This window comes from Hemitrygon akajei, chromosome 25, assembly GCF_048418815.1.
Source record: "Hemitrygon akajei chromosome 25, sHemAka1.3, whole genome shotgun sequence".
Taxonomy (NCBI): Eukaryota; Metazoa; Chordata; class Chondrichthyes; order Myliobatiformes; family Dasyatidae; genus Hemitrygon; species Hemitrygon akajei.
The window spans coordinates 38001508-38007699 of NC_133148.1; positions in this window are offsets into that span (position 1 = coordinate 38001508).

The window sequence follows — 6192 nt, forward strand, 5'->3', positions numbered from 1 at the left end:
CATCCAGAGACAGAGAAGCAGTTTCAGCGACAGGTTACTATCGATGCAATGCTCCTCAGACAGGATGAAGAGGTCAATACTCCCCAATGCCATTAGGCTTTACAATTCTACCGCCAGGACTTAAGAACTTTTTAAAAGCTATTATTAATGCTTTCTGAGATAGTGATTTAGATGCATATCATATTTTTTACTGAGTTAAGTATTGTATGTAATTAGTTTTGCTACAACAAGTGTATGGGACATTGGAAAAAAAGTTGAATTTCCCCATGGGGATGAATAAAGTATCTATCTATCTATCTATCTATCTATCTTCAGGCTCCTGTACCTCCTCCCTGACGGTAGCAATGAGAAGAGGGCATGTCCTGGGTGGTGGGGGTCCTTAATGATGGAATTTTGAGGCATCACTTTTTGAAGATGTCCTGGATACTACGGAGGCTGGTGCCCGTGATGGAGCTGACTGAGTTTACAATTCTCTGCAGCTTATTTCGATCCTGTGCAGTAGTTCCTCCCCGCTATCCCCCATACCAGACGGTGATGCAGCCAGGATCTTTGGTGACAAACCAAATCTCCTCAAACTCCTAATGAAATCCAGCCTCTGTCGTGCCTTCTTTGTAGCCGCATCGGTATGTTGGGACCAGGATTGGTCCTCAGAGATGTTGACACCCGGGAACTTGAAACTGCTCACGTCTCTTTACATTTAGAATAATTGTGTTATTTTATGTTTATTGTGGGGTTTTTTTTTTGCTTGTGTTTTTTTTGTGTTGCATTGGATCCAAAGTGAGAATCGTTTCACACTCCTTTACACTCAACAATTCAAAGGTTCAAAGTACATTTGTTACCGAGGCGTGGACGCAGTATGCACAACCCTGAGACGCGTCTTCTCACAGACAGCCACGAAACGAGGGAACACCGCGAGAGAGAAGGCATCTGTGGTGAACTACATATACCTGTCTGGACACGCCCCCCCTGCCGATTGCTCCTGTGGCTCCTCCCACGGACCCCTGTATAAAGGCGATTGGGGCCTGAGCCCTGTCCTCAGTCTCCAGGATGTAGTATGGTGGTCAATTGCTGCTTGTTCTTTCTTCCAGTCAATAAAAGCCGATATCTCGCCTCACGTCTCAGAGAGTTATTGATGGTGCATCAATTTTATTGACTGTAAGTTTTAAAACATGGAAAGTATTTTATGTCCGGAAAAATTGGACTTGGACCCCCAAGCCCCAGAAGCAGCTCTTGCCTTTGAACTCTGGCTTGCATGCTTCCAATCATACTTGGAGGAGGTTCGTGCGACTGAGCCCACTGTCATGCACAGAATTCTCCTCTCGAGGGTCACCCCGAAAGTTTACTCACATATCAGGGACCTGCCGACCTACCAAGGGGCACTGGACGCCCTCAAAAGACAATACCTGCGGCCGGTGAACACCGTGTACGCAAGACATCGCTTAGCGACACAGCGACAGCGACCCGATGATTCGAGCGCCGAGTTTCTCCGAGCCCTACAGACACTCGTGCGAACTTGCGACTGCAGAGGACTGACGGCGGAACAACATGCGGAGCTGCTAGTACGAGACGCCTTCGTTACGGGGATCAGGTCAGTGTACGTGCGCCAGCGGCTGCTGGAAAATGCTGATCTTACCTTACGCTTGGCGATCGAGACGGCTGACACGCTGGAGGCTGCTCTGCACAACGCTGATGCTGTCCAGCCGCGTGATCCCCCGCTGGTTCTGTGGACACTGCAGACCCCGCCGCCGCTGCCAGTCGCGAGTCCACGAACTCCCCGAAACCGACCACAGCTGCTGCCAGTCGCAAGTCCGCACAGTGTTACTTCTGCGGACTCGAAAAGCACCCCCGAAAACGCTGCCCGGCCCGAGAAGTGATCTGCTCCAGCTGCGGGAAGAAGGGCCATTTTGCCAAGGTCTGTAAGTCTGAACCACGAGCGGGGTTGGGCAGCGCTGCGTGTGAGACATGGGGGCCGCCATCTTGCCTGTCCGCCTCGTGCGAGGCATGGGGGCCGCCATCTTGCCTGCCCGGATGGGGGCGGCCATCTTTGTTGGCACCACCTCGCCCCACCCCCAACTCACCGGTGCTTACCGGGCACTAAGACGGCAGTTCAACTCTGGCCTCCGTCACCCTCGACCAAAGCGCCCCACACCAGCTTGCAAGGTCAATGATGGACATCCTGGTGGAGGGGCACAGGACTAGCTGCCTGTTTGACATGGGCAGCACTGAGAGTTTTATTGACCCGGATACGGTGCAACTCTGCGGACTCGTGACACGGTCGGTAAGCCAGAGAGTCACCATGGCTTCTGGGTTGCATTCCACAGACATCCGGGTGGGTTGTGTAGCGACATTGGTGGTGCAGGGCACAGAATATCGGAACTTTGCGCTACTGGTCATGCCTCGACTGTGCGCGCCTGTGCTATTGGGGCTGGACTCCCAGAGCCACCTCGAAAGTGTGACTATGGCATATGATGGGCCCCTCCCACCAGCTCCCCATCCGCCCGGAGGACCGCCCCTACACCGCCTTCGAGGCGGGCGGCAGGCTCTATCACTTCCTGCGCGTCCCCTTCGGTGTCACAAATGGTGTCTCTGTCTTCCAGAGGGAAATGGACCGGATGGTGGACCAGTGCCAACTGAAGGCCACATTTCCCTATCTGGATAATATCACCATCTGTGGTCACGACTGGTCGGATCACAACGCCAACCTCCAACGATTTTTCCAAGTGTCCAAAGCCCTGAACCTTACTTATAACAGGGACAAGTGTGTGTTCGGAACCACCCGACTCGCTATCCTTGGGTATGTTGTGGAGAACGGGGTCATTGGCCCTGATCCCAACCGTATGCGCCCCCTGTTAGAACTCCCTCTTCCCACCACCCTCAAAGCCCTCAGACGGTGCCTGGGCTTCTCTTCCTATTATGCCCAATGGGTCCCCCATTACGCAGACAAGGCCTGCCCCCTGGTCAAGTCCACCACATTTCCCCTCTCTGCCGAGGCCTGCGCGGCCTTCAGCTGCATTAAAGGGGACATTGCCAAAGCAACGATGCATGCGGTGGACGAGACCATTCCCTTCCAAGTAGAGAGTGACGCCTCCAATTTCGCGCTGGCTGCTACCCTCAATCAGGCAGGCAGGCCAGTAGCATTCTTTTCTCGTACCCTTCAAGGCCCTGAAATTTGGCACTCCACGGTGGAGAAAGAAGCCCAGGCCATAGTGGAAGCTATTAGGCACTGGAGGCACTATCTCGCTGGCAAAAGGTTCACCTTGCTGACCGACCAGCGCTCAGTTGTGTTCATGTTCAGCAACCAACAGCGGGGCAAAATCAAAAATGATAAAATTTTGCGGTGGAGAATAGAACTCTCCACCTACAACTATGACATCCTGTACCGGCCTGGAAGGCTCAATGAGCCCCCTGATGCCCTATCCCGGGGAGCGTGTGCTAGCGCGCAGCTCGACCAGCTATACGCCCTCCATGCAGATCTTTGCCACCCGGGGGTCACCCGATTTTACCATTTTGTGAAAGCCCGGAACCTGCCTTACTCCCTTGAGGACATCAGGACGATGACCAGGGACCGCCAAGTCTGCGCTGAGTGCAAACCGCACTTCTACCGTCCTGAAAAGGTGCAACTTATCAAGGCCACCCACCCCTTTGAGCGACTGAGTGTTGACTTTAAGGGCCCCCTTCCCTCCACTGACCGCAATGTCTACTTTCTCAACATTATCGACGAGTACTCGCGGTTCCCCTTTGCCATCCCCTGCCCCGATACCACTGCCACGTCCGTCATAAAAGCCCTGCGCCAGCTCTTCACTCTGTTCGGATATCCCTGCTATATCCAGAGTGATAGAGGGTCTTCCTTTATGAGTGACGAGCTGCGCCAGTACCTGCTGGGTAGGGGCATTGCTACTAGTAGGACCATGAGCTATAATCCCCGGGGAAATGGACAGGTGGAGAGGGAGAATGCCACAGTGTGGAAGGCCACACTTCTAGCCCTTAAGTCAAAGGGGTTGCCGGTCTCTCGATGGCAGGAGGTCCTCCCTGAGGCACTCCACTCTATCCGCTCCCTGTTATGTACGTCCACCAATGCCACCCCTCATGAGCGCCTATTCTCTTTTCCCAGGAAGTCTGCCACTGGGACCACCCTACCGGCTTGGCTGACGTCCCCAGGGCCAGTGCTGCTCTGGAAACATGTGAGGAGTAATAAATACTCCCCGCTGGTCGAGAGGGTTCACCTTCTACATGCGAACCCCCAGTATGCCTACATGGACTTACCTGATGGGCAGGAGGACACGGTCTCCGTCCGCGACCTGGCGCCCGCAGGGGGGGTGAATGTGGTGAACTACATATACCTGTCTGGACACGCCCCTCTGCTGACTGCTCCTGTGGCTCCTCCCACAGACCCCTGCTGACTGCTCCTGTGGCTCCTCCCACAGACCCCCTGCTGACTGCTCCTGTGGCTCCTCCCACAGACCCCCTGCTGACTGCTCCTGTGGCCCCTCCCACAGACCCCTGCTGACAGCTCCTGTGGCTCCTCCCACAGACCCCCACTGACTGCTCCTGTGGCTCCTCCCACAGACCCCCGCTGACTGCTCCTGTGGCTCCTCCCACAGACCCCTGCTGACAGCTCCTGTGGCTCCTCCCACAGACCCCCCCGCTGACTGCTCCTGTGGCTCCTCCCACAGACCCCCTGCTGACTGCTCCTGTGGCTCCTCCCACAGACCCCCTGCTGACTGTGGCTCCTCCCACAGACCCCCTGCTGACTCCTCCCACAGACCCCCGCTGACAGCTCCTGTGGCTCCTCCCACAGACCCCTGCTGACTCCTCCCACAGACCCCTGCTGACTCCTCCCACAGACCCCCTGCTGACAGCTCCTGTGGCTCCTCCCACAGACCCCCGCTGACAGCTCCTGTGGCTCCTCCCACAGACCCCTGCTGACTCCTCCCACAGACCCCTGCTGACTCCTCCCACAGACCCCCTGCTGACAGCTCCTGTGGCTCCTCCCACAGACCCCCGCTGACAGCTCCTGTGGCTCCTCCCACAGACCCCTGCTGACTGCTCCTGTGGCTCCTCCCACAGACCCCCTGCTGACTGCTCCTGTGGCTCCTCCCACAGACCCACTGCTCCTGTGGCCCCTCCCACAGACCCCCGCTGACTGCTCCTGTGGCTCCTCCCACAGACCCCTGCTGACTGCTCCTGTGGCTCCTCCCACAGACCCACTGCTCCTGTGGCCCCTCCCACAGACCCCTGCTGACTGCTCCTGTGGCCCCTCCCACAGACCCCTGCTGACAGCTCCTGTGGCCCCTCCCACAGACCCCCGCTGACAGCTCCTGTGGCTCCTCCCACAGACCCCCGCTGACAGCTCCTGTGGCTCCTCCCACAGACCCCCGCTGACAGCTCCTGTGGCTCCTCCCACAGACCCCCGCTGACAGCTCCTGTGGCTTCTCCCACAGACCCCTGCTGACTGCTCCTGTGGCTCCTCCCACAGACCCCCTGCTGACTGCTCCTGTGGCCCCTCCCACAGACCCCCGCTGACAGCTCCTGTGGCTCCTCCCACAGACCCCCTGCTGACTGCTCCTGTGGCCCCTCCCACAGACCCCTGCTGACTGCTCCTGTGGCTCCTCCCACAGACCCCTGCTGACTGCTCCTGTGGCTCCTCCCACAGACCCCTGCTGACTGCTCCTGTGGCCCCTCCCACAGACCCCTGCTGACTGCTCCTGTGGCCCCTCCCACAGACCCCCGCTGACTGCTCCTGTGGCCCCTCCCACAGACCCCCGCTGACAGCTCCTGTGGCTCCTCCCACAGACCCCTGCTGACTGCTCCTGTGGCCCCTCCCACAGACCCCTGCTGACTGCTCCTGTGGCCCCTCCCACAGACCCCTGCTGACTGCTCCTGTGGCTCCTCCCACAGACCCCTGCTGACAGCTCCTGTGGCTCCTCCCACAGACCCCTGCTGACTGCTCCTGTGGCTCCTCCCACTGACCCCCTGCTGACTGCTCCTGTGACTCCTCCCACAGACCCCCTGCTGACTGCTCCTGTGGCTCCTCCCACAGACCCCTGCTGATTGCTCCTGTGGCTCCTCCCACAGACCCCTGCTGACTGCTCCTGTGGCTCCTCCCACAGACCCCTGCTGACTGCTCCTGTGGCTCCTCCCACAGACCCCTGCTGACTGCTCCTGTGGCCCCTCCCACAGACCCCTGCTGAC